Source organism: Pongo pygmaeus, chromosome 11 (genome assembly GCF_028885625.2).
Source record: "Pongo pygmaeus isolate AG05252 chromosome 11, NHGRI_mPonPyg2-v2.0_pri, whole genome shotgun sequence".
Classification (NCBI taxonomy): domain Eukaryota; kingdom Metazoa; phylum Chordata; class Mammalia; order Primates; family Hominidae; genus Pongo; species Pongo pygmaeus.
The window spans coordinates 13063704-13090793 of record NC_072384.2 but is presented as its reverse complement, the minus strand read 5'-3'; positions in this window follow the sequence as shown (position 1 = coordinate 13090793).

Here is a 27090-nt window from a genome sequence, read left to right as displayed (position 1 = left end):
GAAGTTTCTGAGAATCCTTCTCTCTAGTTTTTATGTGAAGATATTTCCTTTTCCAACATAGGCCTCAAGGTGCTCCGAATAAACACTTGCAGATTCTACAAACGTAATGTTTCAAAACTCTTCTATCAAAAGAAACGTTCAAGTCTGTGAGTTGAATGCACTCATCACACAGAAGTTTCTGAGAATGCTTCTGTCTAGTTTTTAGGTGAAGATATTTCCTTTTCCAGCATAGGCCTCAAAACGCTCCAAATATCCTCTTGCAGATTCCACAGAAAGAGTGTTTCAAAACTGTTCTATCAAAAGGAAGGTTCAACTCTGTGAGTTGAATGAATGCATCGTGAAGAACTTTCTGAGAATGCTTCTCTGTACTTTTTATTTGAAGATATTCCATATCCCAGCACAGGCCTCGAAGTGCTCCAAATAACCACTTGCAGATTTTACCAAAAGAGTGTTTCAAAACTGCTCTTTCTACAGGTAAGTTCAAGTCTGTGAGTTGAATGCACTCAACACAAAGAAGTTTCTGAGAATGCTTCTGTTCAGTTTTTATGTGAAGATATTTCCTTTTCCAGCATAGGCCTCAAACGGCTCCAAATATCCACTTGCAGATTCTACAAAAAGAGTGTTTCCAAACTTCTCTATCAATTGCTAGGTTCAACTCTGTGAGTTGAATGAACTCATCACAAAGAAGTTTCTGAGAATCCTTCTCTCTAGTTTTTATGTGAAGATATTTCCTTTTCCAACATAGGCCTCAAGGTGCTCCGAATAAACACTTGCAGATTCTACAAACGTAATGTTTCAAAACTGTTCTATCAAAAGAAACGTTCAAGTCTGTGAGTTGAATGCACTCATCGCACAGAAGTTTCTGAGAATGCTTCTGTCTAGTTTTTAGGTGAAGATATTTCCTTTTCCAGCATAGGCCTCAAAACGCTCCAAATATCCTCTTGCAGATTCTACAGAAAGAGTGTTTCAAAACTGTTCTATCAAAAGGAAGGTTCAACTCTGTGAGTTGAATGAATGCATCGTGAAGAACTTTCTGAGAATGCTTCTCTGTAGTTTTTAGGTGAAGATATTCCATATCCCAGCACAGGCCTCGAAGTGCTCCAAATAACCACTTGCAGATTTACCAAAAGAGTGTTTCAAAACTGCTCTTTCTATAGGTAAGTTCAAGTCTGTGAGTTGAATGCACTCAACACAAAGAAGTTTCTGAGAATGCTTCTGTTCAGTTTTTATGTGAAGATATTTCCTTTTCCAGCATAGGCCTCAAACGGCTCCAAATATCCACTTGCAGATTCTACAAAAAGAGTGTTTCCAAACTTCTCTATCAATTGGTAGGTTCAACTCTGTGAGTTGAATGAACTCATCACAAAGAAGTTTCTGAGAATCCTTCTCTCTAGTTTTTATGTGAAGATATTTCCTTTTCCAACATAGGCCTCAAGGTGCTCCGAATAAACACTTGCAGATTCTACAAACGTAATGTTTCAAAACTGTTCTATCAAAAGAAACGTTCAAGTCTGTGAGTTGAATGCACTCATCGCACAGAAGTTTCTGAGAACGCTTCTGTCTAGTTTTTAGGTGAAGATATTTCCTTTTCCAGCATAGGCCTCAAAACGCTCCAAATATCCTCTTGCAGATTCCACAAAAAGAGTGTTTCAAAACTGTTCTATCAAAAGGAATGTTCAACTCTGTGAGTTGAATGAATGCATCGTGAAGAACTTTCTGAGAATGCTTCTCTGTAGTTTTTAGGTGAAGATATTCCATATCCCAGCACAGGCCTCGAAGTGCTCCAAATAACCACTTGCAGATTTTACCAAAAGAGTGTTTCAAAACTGCTCTTTCTACAGGTAAGTTCAAGTCCGTGAGTTGAATGCACTCAACACAAAGAAGTTTCTGAGAATGCTTCTGTTCAGTTTTTATGTGAAGATATTTCCTTTTCCAGCATAGGCCTCAAACGGCTCCAAATATCCACTTGCAGATTCTACAAAAAGAGTGTTTCCAAACTTCTCTATCAATTGGTAGGTTCAACTCTGTGAGTTGAATGAACTCATCACAAAGAAGTTTCTGAGAATCCTTCTCTCTAGTTTTTATGTGAAGATATTTCCTTTTCCAACATAGGCCTCAAGGTGCTCCGAATAAACACTTGCAGATTCTACAAACGTAATGTTTCAAAACTGTTCTATCAAAAGAAACGTTCAAGTCTGTGAGTTGAATGCACTCATCGCACAGAAGTTTCTGAGAATGCTTCTGTCTAGTTTTTAGGTGAAGATATTTCCTTTTCCAGCATAGGCCTCAAAACGCTCCAAATATCCTCTTGCAGATTCCACAGAAAGAGTGTTTCAAAACTGTTCTATCAAAAGGAAGGTTCAACTCTGTGAGTTGAATGAATGCATCGTGAAGAACTTTCTGAGAATGCTTCTCTGTAGTTTTTAGGTGAAGGTATTCCATATCCCAGCACAGGCCTCGAAGTGCTCCAAATAACCACTTGCAGATTTTACCAAAAGAGTGTTTCAAAACTGCTCTTTCTACAGGTAAGTTCAAGTCCGTGAGTTGAATGCACTCAACACAAAGAAGTTTCTGAGAATGCTTCTGTTCAGTTTTTATGTGAAGATATTTCCTTTTCCAGCATAGGCCTCAAAAGGCTCCAAATATCCACTTGCAGATTCTACAAAAAGAGTGTTTCCAAACTTCTCTATCAATTGCTAGGTTCAACTCTGTGAGTTGAATGAACTCATCACAAAGAAGTTTCTGAGAATCCTTCTCTCTAGTTTTTATGTGAAGATATTTCCTTTTCCAACATAGGCCTCAAGGTGCTCCGAATAAACACTTGCAGATTCTACAAACGTAATGTTTCAAAACTGTTCTATCAAAAGAAACGTTCAAGTCTGTGAGTTGAATGCACTCATCGCACAGAAGTTTCTGAGAATGCTTCCGTCTAGTTTTTAGGTGAAGATATTTCCTTTTCCAGCATAGGCCTCAAAACGCTCCAAATATCCTCTTGCAGATTCCACAGAAAGAGTGTTTCAAAACTGTTCTATCAAAAGGAAGGTTCAACTCTGTGAGTTGAATGAATGCATCGTGAAGAACTTTCTGAGAATGCTTCTCTGTAGTTTTTAGGTGAAGATATTCCATATCCCAGCACACGCCTCGAAGTGCTCCAAATAACCACTTGCAGATTTTACCAAAAGAGTGTTTCAAAACTGCTCTTTCTACAGGTAAGTTCAAGTCCGTGAGTTGAATGCACTCAACACAAAGAAGTTTCTGAGAATGCTTCTGTTCAGTTTTTATGTGAAGATATTTCCTTTTCCAGCATAGGCCTCAAAAGGCTCCAAATATCCACTTGCAGATTCTACAAAAAGAGTGTTTCCAAACTTCTCTATCAATTGCTAGGTTCAACTCTGTGAGTTGAATGAACTCATCACAAAGAAGTTTCTGAGAATCCTTCTCTCTAGTTTTTATGTGAAGATATTTCCTTTTCCAACATAGGCCTCAAGGTGCTCCGAATAAACACTTGCAGATTCTACAAACGTAATGTTTCAAAACTCTTCTATCAAAAGAAACGTTCAAGTCTGTGAGTTGAATGCACTCATCACACAGAAGTTTCTGAGAATGCTTCTGTCTAGTTTTTAGGTGAAGATATTTCCTTTTCCAGCATAGGCCTCAAAACGCTCCAAATATCCTCTTGCAGATTCCACAGAAAGAGTGTTTCAAAACTGTTCTATCAAAAGGAAGGTTCAACTCTGTGAGTTGAATGAATGCATCGTGAAGAACTTTCTGAGAATGCTTCTCTGTACTTTTTAGGTGAAGATATTCCATATCCCAGCACAGGCCTCGAAGTGCTCCAAATAACCACTTGCAGATTTTACCAAAAGAGTGTTTCAAAACTGCTCTTTCTACAGGTAAGTTCAAGTCTGTGAGTTGAATGCACTCAACACAAAGAAGTTTCTGAGAATGCTTCTGTTCAGTTTTTATGTGAAGATATTTCCTTTTCCAGCATAGGCCTCAAACGGCTCCAAATATCCACTTGCAGATTCTACAAAAAGAGTGTTTCCAAACTTCTCTATCAATTGCTAGGTTCAACTCTGTGAGTTGAATGAACTCATCACAAAGAAGTTTCTGAGAATCCTTCTCTCTAGTTTTTATGTGAAGATATTTCCTTTTCCAACATAGGCCTCAAGGTGCTCCGAATAAACACTTGCAGATTCTACAAACGTAATGTTTCAAAACTGTTCTATCAAAAGAAACGTTCAAGTCTGTGAGTTGAATGCACTCATCGCACAGAAGTTTCTGAGAATGCTTCTGTCTAGTTTTTAGGTGAAGATATTTCCTTTTCCAGCATAGGCCTCAAAACGCTCCAAATATCCTCTTGCAGATTCTACAGAAAGAGTGTTTCAAAACTGTTCTATCAAAAGGAAGGTTCAACTCTGTGAGTTGAATGAATGCATCGTGAAGAACTTTCTGAGAATGCTTCTCTGTAGTTTTTAGGTGAAGATATTCCATATCCCAGCACAGGCCTCGAAGTGCTCCAAATAACCACTTGCAGATTTTACCAAAAGAGTGTTTCAAAACTGCTCTTTCTACAGGTAAGTTCAAGTCCGTGAGTTGAATGCACTCAACACAAAGAAGTTTCTGAGAATGCTTCTGTTCAGTTTTTATGTGAAGATATTTCCTTTTCCAGCATAGGCCTCAAACGGCTCCAAATATCCACTTGCAGATTCTACAAAAAGAGTGTTTCCAAACTTCTCTATCAATTGGTAGGTTCAACTCTGTGAGTTGAATGAACTCATCACAAAGAAGTTTCTGAGAATCCTTCTCTCTAGTTTTTATGTGAAGATATTTCCTTTTCCAACATAGGCCTCAAGGTGCTCCGAATAAACACTTGCAGATTCTACAAACGTAATGTTTCAAAACTGTTCTATCAAAAGAAACGTTCAAGTCTGTGAGTTGAATGCACTCATCGCACAGAAGTTTCTGAGAATGCTTCTGTCTAGTTTTTAGGTGAAGATATTTCCTTTTCCAGCATAGGCCTCAAAACGCTCCAAATATCCTCTTGCGGATTCCACAGAAAGAGTGTTTCAAAACTGTTCTATCAAAAGGAAGGTTCAACTCTGTGAGTTGAATGAATGCATCGTGAAGAAATTTCTGAGAATGCTTCTCTGTAGTTTTTAGGTGAAGATATTCCATATCCCAGCACAGGCCTCGAAGTGCTCCAAATAACCACTTGCAGATTTTATCAAAAGAGTGTTTCAAAACTGCTCTTTCTACAGGTAAGTTCAAGTCTGTGAGTTGAATGCACTCAACACAAAGAAGTTTCTGAGAATGCTTCTGTTCAGTTTTTATGTGAAGATATTTCCTTTTCCAGCATAGGCCTCAAACGGCTCCAAATATCCACTTGCAGATTCTACAAAAAGAGTGTTTCCAAACTTCTCTATCAATTGGTAGGTTCAACTCTGTGAGTTGAATGAACTCATCACAAAGAAGTTTCTGAGAATCCTTCTCTCTAGTTTTTATGTGAAGATATTTCCTTTTCCAACATAGGCCTCAAGGTGCTCCGAATAAACACTTGCAGATTCTACAAACGTAATGTTTCAAAACTGTTCTATCAAAAGAAACGTTCAAGTCTGTGAGTTGAATGCACTCATCGCACAGAAGTTTCTGAGAACGCTTCTGTCTAGTTTTTAGGTGAAGATATTTCCTTTTCCAGCATAGGCCTCAAAACGCTCCATATATCCTCTTACAGATTCCACAAAAAGAGTGTTTCAAAACTGTTCTATCAAAAGGAAGGTTCAACTCTGTGAGTTGAATGAATGCATCGTGAAGAACTTTCTGAGAATGCTTCTCTGTAGTTTTTAGGTGAAGATATTCCATATCCCAGCACAGGCCTCGAAGTGCTCCAAATAACCACTTGCAGATTTTACCAAAAGAGTGTTTCAAAACTGCTCTTTCTACAGGTAAGTTCAAGTCCGTGAGTTGAATGCACTCAACACAAAGAAGTTTCTGAGAATGCTTCTGTTCAGTTTTTATGTGAAGATATTTCCTTTTCCAGCATAGGCCTCAAACGGCTCCAAATATCCACTTGCAGATTCTACAAAAAGAGTGTTTCCAAACTTCTCTATCAATTGGTAGGTTCAACTCTGTGAGTTGAATGAACTCATCACAAAGAAGTTTCTGAGAATCCTTCTCTCTAGTTTTTATGTGAAGATATTTCCTTTTCCAACATAGGCCTCAAGGTGCTCCGAATAAACACTTGCAGATTCTACAAACGTAATGTTTCAAAACTCTTCTATCAAAAGAAACGTTCAAGTCTGTGAGTTGAATGCACTCATCGCACAGAAGTTTCTGAGAATGCTTCTGTCTAGTTTTTAGGTGAAGATATTTCCTTTTCCAGCATAGGCCTCAAAACGCTCCAAATATCCTCTTGCGGATTCCACAGAAAGAGTGTTTCAAAACTGTTCTATCAAAAGGAAGGTTCAACTCTGTGAGTTGAATGAATGCATCGTGAAGAAATTTCTGAGAATGCTTCTCTGTAGTTTTTAGGTGAAGATATTCCATATCCCAGCACAGGCCTCGAAGTGCTCCAAATAACCACTTGCAGATTTTATCAAAAGAGTGTTTCAAAACTGCTCTTTCTACAGGTAAGTTCAAGTCTGTGAGTTGAATGCACTCAACACAAAGAAGTTTCTGAGAATGCTTCTGTTCAGTTTTTATGTGAAGATATTTCCTTTTCCAGCATAGGCCTCAAACGGCTCCAAATATCCACTTGCAGATTCTACAAAAAGAGTGTTTCCAAACTTCTCTATCAATTGGTAGGTTCAACTCTGTGAGTTGAATGAACTCATCACAAAGAAGTTTCTGAGAATCCTTCTCTCTAGTTTTTATGTGAAGATATTTCCTTTTCCAACATAGGCCTCAAGGTGCTCCGAATAAACACTTGCAGATTCTACAAACGTAATGTTTCAAAACTGTTCTTTCAAAAGAAACGTTCAAGTCTGTGAGTTGAATGCACTCATCGCACAGAAGTTTCTGAGAACGCTTCTGTCTAGTTTTTAGGTGAAGATATTTCCTTTTCCAGCATAGGCCTCAAAACGCTCCAAATATCCTCTTGCAGATTCCACAAAAAGAGTGTTTCAAAACTGTTCTATCAAAAGGAAGGTTCAACTCTGTGAGTTGAATGAATGCATCGTGAAGAACTTTCTGAGAATGCTTCTCTGTAGTTTTTAGGTGAAGATATTCCATATCCCAGCACAGGCCTCGAAGTGCTCCAAATAACCACTTGCAGATTTTACCAAAAGAGTGTTTCAAAACTGCTCTTTCTACAGGTAAGTTCAAGTCCGTGAGTTGAATGCACTCAACACAAAGAAGTTTCTGAGAATGCTTCTGTTCAGTTTTTATGTGAAGATATTTCCTTTTCCAGCATAGGCCTCAAACGGCTCCAAATATCCACTTGCAGATTCTACAAAAAGAGTGTTTCCAAACTTCTCTATCAATTGGTAGGTTCAACTCTGTGAGTTGAATGAACTCATCACAAAGAAGTTTCTGAGAATCCTTCTCTCTAGTTTTTATGTGAAGATATTTCCTTTTCCAACATAGGCCTCAAGGTGCTCCGAATAAACACTTGCAGATTCTACAAACGTAATGTTTCAAAACTGTTCTATCAAAAGAAACGTTCAAGTCTGTGAGTTGAATGCACTCATCGCACAGAAGTTTCTGAGAATGCTTCTGTCTAGTTTTTAGGTGAAGATATTTCCTTTTCCAGCATAGGCCTCAAAACGCTCCAAATATCCTCTTGCAGATTCCACAGAAAGAGTGTTTCAAAACTGTTCTATCAAAAGGAAGGTTCAACTCTGTGAGTTGAATGAATGCATCGTGAAGAACTTTCTGAGAATGCTTCTCTGTAGTTTTTAGGTGAAGATATTCCATATCCCAGCACAGGCCTCGAAGTGCTCCAAATAACCACTTGCAGATTTTACCAAAAGAGTGTTTCAAAACTGCTCTTTCTACAGGTAAGTTCAAGTCCGTGAGTTGAATGCACTCAACACAAAGAAGTTTCTGAGAATGCTTCTGTTCAGTTTTTATGTGAAGATATTTCCTTTTCCAGCATAGGCCTCAAACGGCTCCAAATATCCACTTGCAGATTCTACAAAAAGAGTGTTTCCAAACTTCTCTATCAATTGGTAGGTTCAACTCTGTGAGTTGAATGAACTCATCACAAAGAAGTTTCTGAGAATCCTTCTCTCTAGTTTTTATGTGAAGATATTTCCTTTTCCAACATAGGCCTCAAGGTGCTCCGAATAAACACTTGCAGATTCTACAAACGTAATGTTTCAAAACTGTTCTATCAAAAGAAACGTTCAAGTCTGTGAGTTGAATGCACTCATCGCACAGAAGTTTCTGAGAATGCTTCTGTCTAGTTTTTAGGTGAAGATATTTCCTTTTCCAGCATAGGCCTCAAAACGCTCCAAATATCCTCTTGCGGATTCCACAGAAAGAGTGTTTCAAAACTGTTCTATCAAAAGGAAGGTTCAACTCTGTGAGTTGAATGAATGCATCGTGAAGAAATTTCTGAGAATGCTTCTCTGTAGTTTTTAGGTGAAGATATTCCATATCCCAGCACAGGCCTCGAAGTGCTCCAAATAACCACTTGCAGATTTTATCAAAAGAGTGTTTCAAAACTGCTCTTTCTACAGGTAAGTTCAAGTCTGTGAGTTGAATGCACTCAACACAAAGAAGTTTCTGAGAATGCTTCTGTTCAGTTTTTATGTGAAGATATTTCCTTTTCCAGCATAGGCCTCAAACGGCTCCAAATATCCACTTGCAGATTCTACAAAAAGAGTGTTTCCAAACTTCTCTATCAATTGGTAGGTTCAACTCTGTGAGTTGAATGAACTCATCACAAAGAAGTTTCTGAGAATCCTTCTCTCTAGTTTTTATGTGAAGATATTTCCTTTTCCAACATAGGCCTCAAGGTGCTCCGAATAAACACTTGCAGATTCTACAAACGTAATGTTTCAAAACTGTTCTATCAAAAGAAACGTTCAAGTCTGTGAGTTGAATGCACTCATCGCACAGAAGTTTCTGAGAACCCTTCTGTCTAGTTTTTAGGTGAAGATATTTCCTTTTCCAGCATAGGCCTCAAAACGCTCCATATATCCTCTTACAGATTCCACAAAAAGAGTGTTTCAAAACTGTTCTATCAAAAGGAAGGTTCAACTCTGTGAGTTGAATGAATGCATCGTGAAGAACTTTCTGAGAATGCTTCTCTGTAGTTTTTAGGTGAAGATATTCCATATCCCAGCACAGGCCTCGAAGTGCTCCAAATAACCACTTGCAGATTTTACCAAAAGAGTGTTTCAAAACTGCTCTTTCTACAGGTAAGTTCAAGTCCGTGAGTTGAATGCACTCAACACAAAGAAGTTTCTGAGAATGCTTCTGTTCAGTTTTTATGTGAAGATATTTCCTTTTCCAGCATAGGCCTCAAACGGCTCCAAATATCCACTTGCAGATTCTACAAAAAGAGTGTTTCCAAACTTCTCTATCAATTGGTAGGTTCAACTCTGTGAGTTGAATGAACTCATCACAAAGAAGTTTCTGAGAATCCTTCTCTCTAGTTTTTATGTGAAGATATTTCCTTTTCCAACATAGGCCTCAAGGTGCTCCGAATAAACACTTGCAGATTCTACAAACGTAATGTTTCAAAACTCTTCTATCAAAAGAAACGTTCAAGTCTGTGAGTTGAATGCACTCATCGCACAGAAGTTTCTGAGAATGCTTCTGTCTAGTTTTTAGGTGAAGATATTTCCTTTTCCAGCATAGGCCTCAAAACGCTCCAAATATCCTCTTGCGGATTCCACAGAAAGAGTGTTTCAAAACTGTTCTATCAAAAGGAAGGTTCAACTCTGTGAGTTGAATGAATGCATCGTGAAGAAATTTCTGAGAATGCTTCTCTGTAGTTTTTAGGTGAAGATATTCCATATCCCAGCACAGGCCTCGAAGTGCTCCAAATAACCACTTGCAGATTTTATCAAAAGAGTGTTTCAAAACTGCTCTTTCTACAGGTAAGTTCAAGTCTGTGAGTTGAATGCACTCAACACAAAGAAGTTTCTGAGAATGCTTCTGTTCAGTTTTTATGTGAAGATATTTCCTTTTCCAGCATAGGCCTCAAACGGCTCCAAATATCCACTTGCAGATTCTACAAAAAGAGTGTTTGCAAACTTCTCTATCAATTGGTAGGTTCAACTCTGTGAGTTGAATGAACTCATCACAAAGAAGTTTCTGAGAATCCTTCTCTCTAGTTTTTATGTGAAGATATTTCCTTTTCCAACATAGGCCTCAAGGTGCTCCGAATAAACACTTGCAGATTCTACAAACGTAATGTTTCAAAACTGTTCTTTCAAAAGAAACGTTCAAGTCTGTGAGTTGAATGCACTCATCGCACAGAAGTTTCTGAGAACGCTTCTGTCTAGTTTTTAGGTGAAGATATTTCCTTTTCCAGCATAGGCCTCAAAACGCTCCAAATATCCTCTTGCAGATTCCACAAAAAGAGTGTTTCAAAACTGTTCTATCAAAAGGAAGGTTCAACTCTGTGAGTTGAATGAATGCATCGTGAAGAACTTTCTGAGAATGCTTCTCTGTAGTTTTTAGGTGAAGATATTCCATATCCCAGCACAGGCCTCGAAGTGCTCCAAATAACCACTTGCAGATTTTACCAAAAGAGTGTTTCAAAACTGCTCTTTCTACAGGTAAGTTCAAGTCCGTGAGTTGAATGCACTCAACACAAAGAAGTTTCTGAGAATGCTTCTGTTCAGTTTTTATGTGAAGATATTTCCTTTTCCAGCATAGGCCTCAAACGGCTCCAAATATCCACTTGCAGATTCTACAAAAAGAGTGTTTCCAAACTTCTCTATCAATTGGTAGGTTCAACTCTGTGAGTTGAATGAACTCATCACAAAGAAGTTTCTGAGAATCCTTCTCTCTAGTTTTTATGTGAAGATATTTCCTTTTCCAACATAGGCCTCAAGGTGCTCCGAATAAACACTTGCAGATTCTACAAACGTAATGTTTCAAAACTGTTCTATCAAAAGAAACGTTCAAGTCTGTGAGTTGAATGCACTCATCGCACAGAAGTTTCTGAGAATGCTTCTGTCTAGTTTTTAGGTGAAGATATTTCCTTTTCCAGCATAGGCCTCAAAACGCTCCAAATATCCTCTTGCAGATTCCACAGAAAGAGTGTTTCAAAACTGTTCTATCAAAAGGAAGGTTCAACTCTGTGAGTTGAATGAATGCATCGTGAAGAACTTTCTGAGAATGCTTCTCTGTAGTTTTTAGGTGAAGATATTCCATATCCCAGCACAGGCCTCGAAGTGCTCCAAATAACCACTTGCAGATTTTACCAAAAGAGTGTTTCAAAACTGCTCTTTCTACAGGTAAGTTCAAGTCCGTGAGTTGAATGCACTCAACACAAAGAAGTTTCTGAGAATGCTTCTGTTCAGTTTTTATGTGAAGATATTTCCTTTTCCAGCATAGGCCTCAAACGGCTCCAAATATCCACTTGCAGATTCTACAAAAAGAGTGTTTCCAAACTTCTCTATCAATTGGTAGGTTCAACTCTGTGAGTTGAATGAACTCATCACAAAGAAGTTTCTGAGAATCCTTCTCTCTAGTTTTTATGTGAAGATATTTCCTTTTCCAACATAGGCCTCAAGGTGCTCCGAATAAACACTTGCAGATTCTACAAACGTAATGTTTCAAAACTCTTCTATCAAAAGAAACGTTCAAGTCTGTGAGTTGAATGCACTCATCGCACAGAAGTTTCTGAGAATGCTTCTGTCTAGTTTTTAGGTGAAGATATTTCCTTTTCCAGCATAGGCCTCAAAACGCTCCAAATATCCTCTTGCGGATTCCACAGAAAGAGTGTTTCAAAACTGTTCTATCAAAAGGAAGGTTCAACTCTGTGAGTTGAATGAACGCATCGTGAAGAAATTTCTGAGAATGCTTCTCTGTAGTTTTTAGGTGAAGATATTCCATATCCCAGCACAGGCCTCGAAGTGCTCCAAATAACCACTTGCAGATTTTATCAAAAGAGTGTTTCAAAACTGCTCTTTCTACAGGTAAGTTCAAGTCTGTGAGTTGAATGCACTCAACACAAAGAAGTTTCTGAGAATGCTTCTGTTCAGTTTTTATGTGAAGATATTTCCTTTTCCAGCATAGGCTTCAAACGGCTCCAAATATCCACTTGCAGATTCTACAAAAAGAGTGTTTCCAAACTTCTCTATCAATTGGTAGGTTCAACTCTGTGAGTTGAATGAACTCATCACAAAGAAGTTTCTGAGAATCCTTCTCTCTAGTTTTTATGTGAAGATATTTCCTTTTCCAACATAGGCCTCAAGGTGCTCCGAATAAACACTTGCAGATTCTACAAACGTAATGTTTCAAAACTGTTCTATCAAAAGAAACGTTCAAGTCTGTGAGTTGAATGCACTCATCGCACAGAAGTTTCTGAGAACGCTTCTGTCTAGTTTTTAGGTGAAGATATTTCCTTTTCCAGCATAGGCCTCAAAACGCTCCAAATATCCTCTTGCAGATTCCACAAAAAGAGTGTTTCAAAACTGTTCTATCAAAAGGAAGGTTCAACTCTGTGAGTTGAATGAATGCATCGTGAAGAACTTTCTGAGAATGCTTCTCTGTAGTTTTTAGGTGAAGATATTCCATATCCCAGCACAGGCCTCGAAGTGCTCCAAATAACCACTTGCAGATTTTACCAAAAGAGTGTTTCAAAACTGCTCTTTCTACAGGTAAGTTCAAGTCCGTGAGTTGAATGCACTCAACACAAAGAAGTTTCTGAGAATGCTTCTGTTCAGTTTTTATGTGAAGATATTTCCTTTTCCAGCATAGGCCTCAAACGGCTCCAAATATCCACTTGCAGATTCTACAAAAAGAGTGTTTCCAAACTTCTCTATCAATTGGTAGGTTCAACTCTGTGAGTTGAATGAACTCATCAGAAAGAAGTTTCTGAGAATCCTTCTCTCTAGTTTTTATGTGAAGATATTTCCTTTTCCAACATAGGCCTCAAGGTGCTCCGAATAAACACTTGCAGATTCTACAAACGTAATGTTTCAAAACTGTTCTATCAAAAGAAACGTTCAAGTCTGTGAGTTGAATGCACTCATCGCACAGAAGTTTCTGAGAATGCTTCTGTCTAGTTTTTAGGTGAAGATATTTCCTTTTCCAGCATAGGCCTCAAAACGCTCCAAATATCCTCTTGCAGATTCCACAGAAAGAGTGTTTCAAAACTGTTCTATCAAAAGGAAGGTTCAACTCTGTGAGTTGAATGAATGCATCGTGAAGAACTTTCTGAGAATGCTTCTCTGTAGTTTTTAGGTGAAGATATTCCATATCCCAGCACAGGCCTCGAAGTGCTCCAAATAACCACTTGCAGATTTTACCAAAAGAGTGTTTCAAAACTGCTCTTTCTACAGGTAAGTTCAAGTCCGTGAGTTGAATGCACTCAACACAAAGAAGTTTCTGAGAATGCTTCTGTTCAGTTTTTATGTGAAGATATTTCCTTTTCCAGCATAGGCCTCAAAAGGCTCCAAATATCCACTTGCAGATTCTACAAAAAGAGTGTTTCCAAACTTCTCTATCAATTGCTAGGTTCAACTCTGTGAGTTGAATGAACTCATCACAAACAAGTTTCTGAGAATCCTTCTCTCTAGTTTTTATGTGAAGATATTTCCTTTTCCAACATAGGCCTCAAGGTGCTCCGAATAAACACTTGCAGATTCTACAAACGTAATGTTTCAAAACTGTTCTATCAAAAGAAACGTTCAAGTCTGTGAGTTGAATGCACTCATCGCACAGAAGTTTCTGAGAATGCTTCTGTCTAGTTTTTAGGTGAAGATATTTCCTTTTCCAGCATAGGCCTCAAAACGCTCCAAATATCCTCTTGCAGATTCCACAGAAAGAGTGTTTCAAAACTGTTCTATCAAAAGGAAGGTTCAACTCTGTGAGTTGAATGAATGCATCGTGAAGAACTTTCTGAGAATGCTTCTCTGTAGTTTTTAGGTGAAGATATTCCATATCCCAGCACAGGCCTCGAAGTGCTCCAAATAACCACTTGCAGATTTTACCAAAAGAGTGTTTCAAAACTGCTCTTTCTACAGGTAAGTTCAAGTCCGTGAGTTGAATGCACTCAACACAAAGAAGTTTCTGAGAATGCTTCTGTTCAGTTTTTATGTGAAGATATTTCCTTTTCCAGCATAGGCCTCAAAAGGCTCCAAATATCCACTTGCAGATTCTACAAAAAGAGTGTTTCCAAACTTCTCTATCAATTGCTAGGTTCAACTCTGTGAGTTGAATGAACTCATCACAAAGAAGTTTCTGAGAATCCTTCTCTCTAGTTTTTATGTGAAGATATTTCCTTTTCCAACATAGGCCTCAAGGTGCTCCGAATAAACACTTGCAGATTCTACAAACGTAATGTTTCAAAACTGTTCTATCAAAAGAAACGTTCAAGTCTGTGAGTTGAATGCACTCATCGCACAGAAGTTTCTGAGAATGCTTCTGTCTAGTTTTTAGGTGAAGATATTTCCTTTTCCAGCATAGGCCTCAAAACGCTCCAAATATCCTCTTGCAGATTCCACAAAAAGAGTGTTTCAAAACTGTTCTATCAAAAGGAAGGTTCAACTCTGTGAGTTGAATGAATGCATCGTGAAGAACTTTCTGAGAATGCTTCTCTGTAGTTTTTAGGTGAAGATATTCCATATCCCAGCACAGGCCTTGAACTGCTCCAAATAACCACTTGCAGATTTTACCAAAAGAGTGTTTCAAAACTGCTCTTTCTACAGGTAAGTTCAAGTCTGTGAGTTGAATGCACTCAACACAAAGAAGTTTCTGAGAATGCTTCTGTTCAGTTTTTATGTGAAGATATTTCCTTTTCCAGCATAGGCCTCAAACGGCTCCAAATATCCACTTGCAGATTCTACAAAAAGAGTGTTTCAAAATTTCTCTATCAATTGGTAGGTTCAACTCTCTGAGTTGAATGAACTCATCACAAAGAAGTTTCTGAGAATCCTTCTCTCTAGTTTTTATGTGAAGATATTTCCTTTTCCAACATAGGCCTCAAGGTGCTCCGAATAAACACTTGCAGATTCTACAAACGTAATGTTTCAAAACTGTTCTATCAAAAGAAACGTTCAAGTCTGTGAGTTGAATGCACTCATCGCACAGAAGTTTCTGAGAATGCTTCTGTCTAGTTTTTAGGTGAAGATATTTCCTTTTCCAGCATAGGCCTCAAAACGCTCCAAATATCCTCTTGCAGATTCCACAAAAAGAGTGTTTCAAAACTCTTCTATCAAAAGGAAGGTTCAACTCTGTGAGTTGAATGAATGCATCGTGAAGAACTTTCTGAGAATGCTTCTCTGTAGTTTTTAGGTGAAGATATTCCATATCCCAGCACAGGCCTCGAAGTGCTCCAAATAACCACTTGCAGATTTTACCAAAAGAGTGTTTCAAAACTGCTCTTTCTACAGGTAAGTTCAAGTCCGTGAGTTGAATGCACTCAACACAAAGAAGTTTCTGAGAATGCTTCTGTTCAGTTTTTATGTGAAGATATTTCCTTTTCCAGCATAGGCCTCAAACGGCTCCAAATATCCACTTGCAGATTCTACAAAAAGAGTGTTTCCAAACTTCTCTATCAATTGGTAGGTTCAACTCTGTGAGTTGAATGAACTCATCACAAAGAAGTTTCTGAGAATCCTTCTCTCTAGTTTTTATGTGAAGATATTTCCTTTTCCAACATAGGCCTCAAGGTGCTCCGAATAAACACTTGCAGATTCTACAAACGTAATGTTTCAAAACTGTTCTATCAAAAGAAACGTTCAAGTCTGTGAGTTGAATGCACTCATCGCACAGAAGTTTCTGAGAATGCTTCTGTCTAGTTTTTAGGTGAAGATATTTCCTTTTCCAGCATAGGCCTCAAAACGCTCCAAATATCCTCTTGCAGATTCTACAAAAAGAGTGTTTCAAAACTGTTCTATCAAAAGAAAGGTTCAACTCTGTGAGTTGAATGAATGCATCGTGAAGAACTTTCTGAGAATGCTTCTCTGTAGTTTTTAGGTGAAGATATTCCATATCCCAGCACAGGCCTCGAAGTGCTCCAAATAACCACTTGCAGATTTTATCAAAAGAGTGTTTCAAAACTGCTCTTTCTACAGGTAAGTTCAAGTCTGTGAGTTGAATGCACTCAACACAAAGAAGTTTCTGAGAATGCTTCTGTTCAGTTTTTATGTGAAGATATTTCCTTTTCCAGCATAGGCCTCAAACGGCTCCAAATATCCACTTGCAGATTCTACAAAAAGAGTGTTTCCAAACTTCTCTATCAATTGTTAGGTTCAACTCTGTGAGTTGAATGAACTCATCACAAAGAAGTTTCTGAGAATCCTTCTCTCTAGTTTTTATGTGAAGATATTTCCTTTTCCAACATAGGCCTCAAGGTGCTCCGAATAAACACTTGCAGATTCTACAAACGTAATGTTTCAAAACTGTTCTATCAAAAGAAACGTTCAAGTCTGTGAGTTGAATGCACTCATCGCACAGAAGTTTCTGAGAACGCTTCTGTCTAGTTTTTAGGTGAAGATATTTCCTTTTCCAGCATAGGCCTCAAAACGCTCCAAATATCCTCTTGCAGATTCCACAAAAAGAGTGTTTCAAAACTGTTCTATCAAAAGGAAGGTTCAACTCTGTGAGTTGAATGAATGCATCGTGAAGAACTTTCTGAGAATGCTTCTCTGTAGTTTTTAGGTGAAGATATTCCATATCCCAGCACAGGCCTCGAAGTGCTCCAAATAACCACTTGCAGATTTTACCAAAAGAGTGTTTCAAAACTGCTCTTTCTACAGGTAAGTTCAAGTCCGTGAGTTGAATGCACTCAACACAAAGAAGTTTCTGAGAATGCTTCTGTTCAGTTTTTATGTGAAGATATTTCCTTTTCCAGCATAGGCCTCAAACGGCTCCAAATATCCACTTGCAGATTCTACAAAAAGAGTGTTTCCAAACTTCTCTATCAATTGGTAGGTTCAACTCTGTGAGTTGAATGAACTCATCACAAAGAAGTTTCTGAGAATCCTTCTCTCTAGTTTTTATGTGAAGATATTTCCTTTTCCAACATAGGCCTCAAGGTGCTCCGAATAAACACTTGCAGATTCTACAAACGTAATGTTTCAAAACTGTTCTATCAAAAGAAACGTTCAAGTCTGTGAGTTGAATGCACTCATCGCACAGAAGTTTCTGAGAATGCTTCTGTCTAGTTTTTAGGTGAAGATATTTCCTTTTCCAGCATAGGCCTCAAAACGCTCCAAATATCCTCTTGCAGATTCCACAGAAAGAGTGTTTCAAAACTGTTCTATCAAAAGGAAGGTTCAACTCTGTGAGTTGAATGAATGCATCGTGAAGAACTTTCTGAGAATGCTTCTCTGTAGTTTTTAGGTGAAGATATTCCATATCCCAGCACAGGCCTCGAAGTGCTCCAAATAACCACTTGCAGATTTTACCAAAAGAGTGTTTCAAAACTGCTCTTTCTACAGGTAAGTTCAAGTCCGTGAGTTGAATGCACTCAACACAAAGAAGTTTCTGAGAATGCTTCTGTTCAGTTTTTATGTGAAGATATTTCCTTTTCCAGCATAGGCCTCAAACGGCTCCAAATATCCACTTGCAGATTCTACAAAAAGAGTGTTTCCAAACTTCTCTATCAATTGGTAGGTTCAACTCTGTGAGTTGAATGAACTCATCACAAAGAAGTTTCTGAGAATCCTTCTCTCTAGTTTTTATGTGAAGATATTTCCTTTTCCAACATAGGCCTCAAGGTGCTCCGAATAAACACTTGCAGATTCTACAAACGTAATGTTTCAAAACTGTTCTATCAAAAGAAACGTTCAAGTCTGTGAGTTGAATGCACTCATCGCACAGAAGTTTCTGAGAACGCTTCTGTCTAGTTTTAAGGTGAAGATATTTCCTTTTCCAGCATAGGCCTCAAAACGCTCCATATATCCTCTTACAGATTCCACAAAAAGAGTGTTTCAAAACTGTTCTATCAAAAGGAAGGTTCAACTCTGTGAGTTGAATGAATGCATCGTGAAGAACTTTCTGAGAATGCTTCTCTGTAGTTTTTAGGTGAAGATATTCCATATCCCAGCACAGGCCTCGAAGTGCTCCAAATAACCACTTGCAGATTTTACCAAAAGAGTGTTTCAAAACTGCTCTTTCTACAGGTAAGTTCAAGTCCGTGAGTTGAATGCACTCAACACAAAGAAGTTTCTGAGAATGCTTCTGTTCAGTTTTTATGTGAAGATATTTCCTTTTCCAGCATAGGCCTCAAACGGCTCCAAATATCCACTTGCAGATTCTACAAAAAGAGTGTTTCCAAACTTCTCTATCAATTGGTAGGTTCAACTCTGTGAGTTGAATGAACTCATCACAAAGAAGTTTCTGAGAATCCTTCTCTCTAGTTTTTATGTGAAGATATTTCCTTTTCCAACATAGGCCTCAAGGTGCTCCGAATAAACACTTGCAGATTCTACAAACGTAATGTTTCAAAACTCTTCTATCAAAAGAAACGTTCAAGTCTGTGAGTTGAATGCACTCATCGCACAGAAGTTTCTGAGAATGCTTCTGTCTAGTTTTTAGGTGAAGATATTTCCTTTTCCAGCATAGGCCTCAAAACGCTCCAAATATCCTCTTGCGGATTCCACAGAAAGAGTGTTTCAAAACTGTTCTATCAAAAGGAAGGTTCAACTCTGTGAGTTGAATGAATGCATCGTGAAGAAATTTCTGAGAATGCTTCTCTGTAGTTTTTAGGTGAAGATATTCCATATCCCAGCACAGGCCTCGAAGTGCTCCAAATAACCACTTGCAGATTTTACCAAAAGAGTGTTTCAAAACTGCTCTTTCTACAGGTAAGTTCAAGTCTGTGAGTTGAATGCACTCAACACAAAGAAGTTTCTGAGAATGCTTCTGTTCAGTTTTTATGTGAAGATATTTCCTTTTCCAGCATAGGCTTCAAACGGCTCCAAATATCCACTTGCAGATTCTACAAAAAGAGTGTTTCCAAACTTCTCTATCAATTGGTAGGTTCAACTCTGTGAGTTGAATGAACTCATCACAAAGAAGTTTCTGAGAATCCTTCTCTCTAGTTTTTATGTGAAGATATTTCCTTTTCCAACATAGGCCTCAAGGTGCTCCGAATAAACACTTGCAGATTCTACAAACGTAATGTTTCAAAACTGTTCTATCAAAAGAAACGTTCAAGTCTGTGAGTTGAATGCACTCATCGCACAGAAGTTTCTGAGAACGCTTCTGTCTAGTTTTTAGGTGAAGATATTTCCTTTTCCAGCATAGGCCTCAAAACGCTCCAAATATCCTCTTGCAGATTCCACAAAAAGAGTGTTTCAAAACTGTTCTATGAAAAGGAAGGTTCAACTCTGTGAGTTGAATGAATGCATCGTGAAGAACTTTCTGAGAATGCTTCTCTGTAGTTTTTAGGTGAAGATATTCCATATCCCAGCACAGGCCTCGAAGTGCTCCAAATAACCACTTGCAGATTTTACCAAAAGAGTGTTTCAAAACTGCTCTTTCTACAGGTAAGTTCAAGTCCGTGAGTTGAATGCACTCAACACAAAGAAGTTTCTGAGAATGCTTCTGTTCAGTTTTTATGTGAAGATATTTCCTTTTCCAGCATAGGCCTCAAACGGCTCCAAATATCCACTTGCAGATTCTACAAAAAGAGTGTTTCCAAACTTCTCTATCAATTGGTAGGTTCAACTCTGTGAGTTGAATGAACTCATCAGAAAGAAGTTTCTGAGAATCCTTCTCTCTAGTTTTTATGTGAAGATATTTCCTTTTCCAACATAGGCCTCAAGGTGCTCCGAATAAACACTTGCAGATTCTACAAACGTAATGTTTCAAAACTGTTCTATCAAAAGAAACGTTCAAGTCTGTGAGTTGAATGCACTCATCGCACAGAAGTTTCTGAGAATGCTTCTGTCTAGTTTTTAGGTGAAGATATTTCCTTTTCCAGCATAGGCCTCAAAACGCTCCAAATATCCTCTTGCAGATTCCACAGAAAGAGTGTTTCAAAACTGTTCTATCAAAAGGAAGGTTCAACTCTGTGAGTTGAATGAATGCATCGTGAAGAACTTTCTGAGAATGCTTCTCTGTAGTTTTTAGGTGAAGATATTCCATATCCCAGCACAGGCCTCGAAGTGCTCCAAATAACCACTTGCAGATTTTACCAAAAGAGTGTTTCAAAACTGCTCTTTCTACAGGTAAGTTCAAGTACGTGAGTTGAATGCACTCAACACAAAGAAGTTTCTGAGAATGCTTCTGTTCAGTTTTTATGTGAAGATATTTCCTTTTCCAGCATAGGCCTCAAAAGGCTCCAAATATCCACTTGCAGATTCTACAAAAAGAGTGTTTCCAAACTTCTCTATCAATTGCTAGGTTCAACTCTGTGAGTTGAATGAACTCATCACAAAGAAGTTTCTGAGAATCCTTCTCTCTAGTTTTTATGTGAAGATATTTCCTTTTCCAACATAGGCCTCAAGGTGCTCCGAATAAACACTTGCAGATTCTACAAACGTAATGTTTCAAAACTGTTCTATCAAAAGAAACGTTCAAGTCTGTGAGTTGAATGCACTCATCGCACAGAAGTTTCTGAGAATGCTTCTGTCTAGTTTTTAGGTGAAGATATTTCCTTTTCCAGCATAGGCCTCAAAACGCTCCAAATATCCTCTTGCAGATTCCACAGAAAGAGTGTTTCAAAACTGTTCTATCAAAAGGAAGGTTCAACTCTGTGAGTTGAATGAATGCATCGTGAAGAACTTTCTGAGAATGCTTCTCTGTAGTTTTTAGGTGAAGATATTCCATATCCCAGCACAGGCCTCGAAGTGCTCCAAATAACCACTTGCAGATTTTACCAAAAGAGTGTTTCAAAACTGCTCTTTCTACAGGTAAGTTCAAGTCCGTGAGTTGAATGCACTCAACACAAAGAAGTTTCTGAGAATGCTTCTGTTCAGTTTTTATGTGAAGATATTTCCTTTTCCAGCATAGGCCTCAAAAGGCTCCAAATATCCACTTGCAGATTCTACAAAAAGAGTGTTTCCAAACTTCTCTATCAATTGGTAGGTTCAACTCTGTGAGTTGAATGAACTCATCACAAAGAAGTTTCTGAGAATCCTTCTCTCTAGTTTTTATGTGAAGATATTTCCTTTTCCAACATAGGCCTCAAGGTGCTCCGAATAAACACTTGCAGATTCTACAAACGTAATGTTTCAAAACTGTTCTATCAAAAGAAACGTTCAAGTCTGTGAGTTGAATGCACTCATCGCACAGAAGTTTCTGAGAATGCTTCTGTCTAGTTTTTAGGTGAAGATATTTCCTTTTCCAGCATAGGCCTCAAAACGCTCCAAATATCCTCTTGCAGATTCCACAAAAAGAGTGTTTCAAAACTGTTCTATCAAAAGGAAGGTTCAACTCTGTGAGTTGAATGAATGCATCGTGAAGAACTTTCTGAGAATGCTTCTCTGTAGTTTTTAGGTGAAGATATTCCATATCCCAGCACAGGCCTCGAAGTGCTCCAAATAACCACTTGCAGATTTTACCAAAAGAGTGTTTCAAAACTGCTCTTTCTACAGGTAAGTTCAAGTCTGTGAGTTGAATGCACTCAACACAAAGAAGTTTCTGAGAATGCTTCTGTTCAGTTTTTATGTGAAGATATTTCCTTTTCCAGCATAGGCCTCAAACGGCTCCAAATATCCACTTGCAGATTCTACAAAAAGAGTGTTTCCAAATTTCTCTATCAATTGGTAGGTTCAACTCTCTGAGTTGAATGAACTCATCACAAAGAAGTTTCTGAGAATCCTTCTCTCTAGTTTTTATGTGAAGATATTTCCTTTTCCAACATAGGCCTCAAGGTGCTCCGAATAAACACTTGCAGATTCTACAAACGTAATGTTTCAAAACTGTTCTATCAAAAGAAACGTTCAAGTCTGTGAGTTGAATGCACTCATCGCACAGAAGTTTCTGAGAATGCTTCTGTCTAGTTTTTAGGTGAAGATATTTCCTTTTCCAGCATAGGCCTCAAAACGCTCCAAATATCCTCTTGCAGATTCCACAAAAAGAGTGTTTCAAAACTGTTCTATCAAAAGGAAGGTTCAACTCTGTGAGTTGAATGAATGCATCGTGAAGAACTTTCTGAGAATGCTTCTCTGTAGTTTTTAGGTGAAGATATTCCATATCCCAGCACAGGCCTCGAAGTGCTCCAAATAACCACTTGCAGATTTTACCAAAAGAGTGTTTCAAAACTGCTCTTTCTACAGGTAAGTTCAAGTCCGTGAGTTGAATGCACTTAACACAAAGAAGTTTCTGAGAATGCTTCTGTTCAGTTTTTATGTGAAGATATTTCCTTTTCCAACATAGGCCTCAAACGGCTCCAAATATCCACTTGCAGATTCTACAAAAAGAGTGTTTCCAAACTTCTCTATCAATTGGTAGGTTCAACTCTGTGAGTTGAATGAACTCATCACAAAGAAGTTTCTGAGAATCCTTCTCTCTAGTTTTTATGTGAAGATATTTCCTTTTCCAACATAGGCCTCAAGGTGCTCCGAATAAACACTTGCAGATTCTACAAACGTAATGTTTCAAAACTGTTCTATCAAAAGAAACGTTCAAGTCTGTGAGTTGAATGCACTCATCGCACAGAAGTTTCTGAGAATGCTTCTGTCTAGTTTTTAGGTGAAGATATTTCCTTTTCCAGCATAGGCCTCAAAACGCTCCAAATATCCTCTTGCAGATTCTACAAAAAGAGTGTTTCAAAACTGTTCTATCAAAAGAAAGGTTCAACTCTGTGAGTTGAATGAATGCATCGTGAAGAACTTTCTGAGAATGCTTCTCTGTAGTTTTTAGGTGAAGATATTCCATATCCCAGCACAGGCCTCGAAGTGCTCCAAATAACCACTTGCAGATTTTACCAAAAGAGTGTTTCAAAACTGCTCTTTCTATAGGTAAGTTCAAGTCTGTGAGTTGAATGCACTCAACACAAAGAAGTTTCTGAGAATGCTTCTGTTCAGTTTTTATGTGAAGATATTTCCTTTTCCAGCATAGGCCTCAAACGGCTCCAAATATCCACTTGCAGATTCTACAAAAAGAGTGTTTCCAAACTTCTCTATCAATTGGTAGGTTCAACTCTGTGAGTTGAATGAACTCATCACAAAGAAGTTTCTGAGAATCCTTCTCTCTAGTTTTTATGTGAAGATATTTCCTTTTCCAACATAGGCCTCAAGGTGCTCCGAATAAACACTTGCAGATTCTACAAACGTAATGTTTCAAAACTGTTCTATCAAAAGAAACGTTCAAGTCTGTGAGTTGAATGCACTCATCGCACAGAAGTTTCTGAGAATGCTTCTGTCTAGTTTTTAGGTGAAGATATTTCCTTTTCCAGCATAGGCCTCAAAACGCTCCAAATATCCTCTTGCAGATTCCACAGAAAGAGTGTTTCAAAACTGTTCTATCAAAAGGAAGGTTCAACTCTGTGAGTTGAATGAATGCATCGTGAAGAACTTTCTGAGAATGCTTCTCTGTAGTTTTTAGGTGAAGATATTCCATATCCCAGCACAGGCCTCGAAGTGCTCCAAATAACCACTTGCAGATTTTACCAAAAGAGTGTTTCAAAACTGCTCTTTCTACATGTAAGTTCAAGTCCGTGAGTTGAATGCACTCAACACAAAGAAGTTTCTGAGAATGCTTCTGTTCAGTTTTTATGTGAAGATATTTCCTTTTCCAGCATAGGCCTCAAAAGGCTCCAAATATCCACTTGCAGATTCTACAAAAAGAGTGTTTCCAAACTTCTCTATCAATTGCTAGGTTCAACTCTGTGAGTTGAATGAACTCATCACAAAGAAGTTTCTGAGAATCCTTCTCTCTAGTTTTTATGTGAAGATATTTCCTTTTCCAACATAGGCCTCAAGGTGCTCCGAATAAACACTTGCAGATTCTACAAACGTAATGTTTCAAAACTGTTCTATCAAAAGAAACGTTCAAGTCTGTGAGTTGAATGCACTCATCACACAGAAGTTTCTGAGAATGCTTCTGTCTAGTTTTTAGGTGAAGATATTTCCTTTTCCAGCATAGGCCTCAAAACGCTCCAAATATCCTCTTGCAGATTCCACAGAAAGAGTGTTTCAAAACTGTTCTATCAAAAGGAAGGTTCAACTCTGTGAGTTGAATGAATGCATCGTGAAGAACTTTCTGAGAATGCTTCTCTGTAGTTTTTAGGTGAAGATATTCCATATCCCAGCACAGGCCTCGAAGTGCTCCAAATAACCACTTGCAGATTTTACCAAAAGAGTGTTTCAAAACTGCTCTTTCTACAGGTAAGTTCAAGTCTGTGAGTTGAATGCACTCAACACAAAGAAGTTTCTGAGAATGCTTCTGTTCAGTTTTTATGTGAAGATATTTCCTTTTCCAGCATAGGCCTCAAACGGCTCCAAATATCCACTTGCAGATTCTACAAAAAGAGTGTTTCCAAACTTCTCTATCAATTGCTAGGTTCAACTCTGTGAGTTGAATGAACTCATCACAAAGAAGTTTCTGAGAATCCTTCTCTCTAGTTTTTATGTGAAGATATTTCCTTTTCCAACATAGGCCTCAAGGTGCTCCGAATAAACACTTGCAGATTCTACAAACGTAATGTTTCAAAACTGTTCTATCAAAAGAAACGTTCAAGTCTGTGAGTTGAATGCACTCATCGCACAGAAGTTTCTGAGAATGCTTCTGTCTAGTTTTTAGGTGAAGATATTTCCTTTTCCAGCATAGGCCTCAAAACGCTCCAAATATCCTCTTGCAGATTCTACAGAAAGAGTGTTTCAAAACTGTTCTATCAAAAGGAAGGTTCAACTCTGTGAGTTGAATGAATGAATCGTGAAGAACTTTCTGAGAATGCTTCTCTGTAGTTTTTAGGTGAAGATATTCCATATCCCAGCACAGGCCTCGAAGTGCTCCAAATAACCACTTGCAGATTTTACCAAAAGAGTGTTTCAAAACTGCTCTTTCTACAGGTAAGTTCAAGTCCGTGAGTTGAATGCACTCAACACAAAGAAGTTTCTGAGAATGCTTCTGTTCAGTTTTTATGTGAAGATATTTCCTTTTCCAGCATAGGCCTCAAACGGCTCCAAATATCCACTTGCAGATTCTACAAAAAGAGTGTTTCCAAACTTCTCTATCAATTGGTAGGTTCAACTCTGTGAGTTGAATGAACTCATCACAAAGAAGTTTCTGAGAATCCTTCTCTCTAGTTTTTATGTGAAGATATTTCCTTTTCCAACATAGGCCTCAAGGTGCTCCGAATAAACACTTGCAGATTCTACAAACGTAATGTTTCAAAACTGTTCTATCAAAAGAAACGTTCAAGTCTGTGAGTTGAATGCACTCATCGCACAGAAGTTTCTGAGAATGCTTCTGTCTAGTTTTTAGGTGAAGATATTTCCTTTTCCAGCATAGGCCTCAAAACGCTCCAAATATCCTCTTGCGGATTCCACAGAAAGAGTGTTTCAAAACTGTTCTATCAAAAGGAAGGTTCAACTCTGTGAGTTGAATGAATGCATCGTGAAGGAATTTCTGAGAATGCTTCTCTGTAGTTTTTAGGTGAAGATATTCCATATCCCAGCACAGGCCTCGAAGTGCTCCAAATAACCACTTGCAGATTTTATCAAAAGAGTGTTTCAAAACTGCTCTTTCTACAGGTAAGTTCAAGTCTGTGAGTTGAATGAACTCATCACAAAGAAGTTTCTGAGAATCCTTCTCTCTAGTTTTTATGTGAAGATATTTCCTTTTCCAACATAGGCCTCAAGGTGCTCCGAATAAACACTTGCAGATTCTACAAACGTAATGTTTCAAAACTGTTCTATCAAAAGAAACGTTCAAGTCTGTGAGTTGAATGCACTCATCGCACAGAAGTTTCTGAGAACGCTTCTGTCTAGTTTTTAGGTGAAGATATTTCCTTTTCCAGCATAGGCCTCAAAACGCTCCAAATATCCTCTTGCAGATTCCACAAAAAGAGTGTTTCAAAACTGTTCTATCAAAAGGAAGGTTCAACTCTGTGAGTTGAATGAATGCATCGTGAAGAACTTTCTGAGAATGCTTCTCTGTAGTTTTTAGGTGAAGATATTCCATATCCCAGCACAGGCCTCGAAGTGCTCCAAATAACCACTTGCAGATTTTACCAAAAGAGTGTTTCAAAACTGCTCTTTCTACAGGTAAGTTCAAGTCCGTGAGTTGAATGCACTCAACACAAAGAAGTTTCTGAGAATGCTTCTGTTCAGTTTTTATGTGAAGATATTTCCTTTTCCATCATAGGCCTCAAACGGCTCCAAATATCCACTTGCAGATTCTACAAAAAGAGTGTTTCCAAACTTCTCTATCAATTGGTAGGTTCAACTCTGTGAGTTGAATGAACTCATCACAAAGAAGTTTCTGAGAATCCTTCTCTCTAGTTTTTATGTGAAGATATTTCCTTTTCCAACATAGGCCTCAAGGTGCTCCGAATAAACACTTGCAGATTCTACAAACGTAATGTTTCAAAACTCTTCTATAAAAAGAAACGTTCAAGTCTGTGAGTTGAATGCACTCATCGCACAGAAGTTTCTGAGAATGCTTCTGTCTAGTTTTTAGGTGAAGATATTTCCTTTTCCAGCATAGGCCTCAAAACGCTCCAAATATCCTCTTGCGGATTCCACAGAAAGAGTGTTTCAAAACTGTTCTATCAAAAGGAAGGTTCAACTCTGTGAGTTGAATGAATGCATCGTGAAGAAATTTCTGAGAATGCTTCTCTGTAGTTTTTAGGTGAAGATATTCCATATCCCAGCACAGGCCTCGAAGTGCTCCAAATAACCACTTGCAGATTTTATCAAAAGAGTGTTTCAAAACTGCTCTTTCTACAGGTAAGTTCAAGTCTGTGAGTTGAATGCACTCAACACAAAGAAGTTTCTGAGAATGCTTCTGTTCAGTTTTTATGTGAAGATATTTCCTTTTCCAGCATAGGCCTCAAACGGC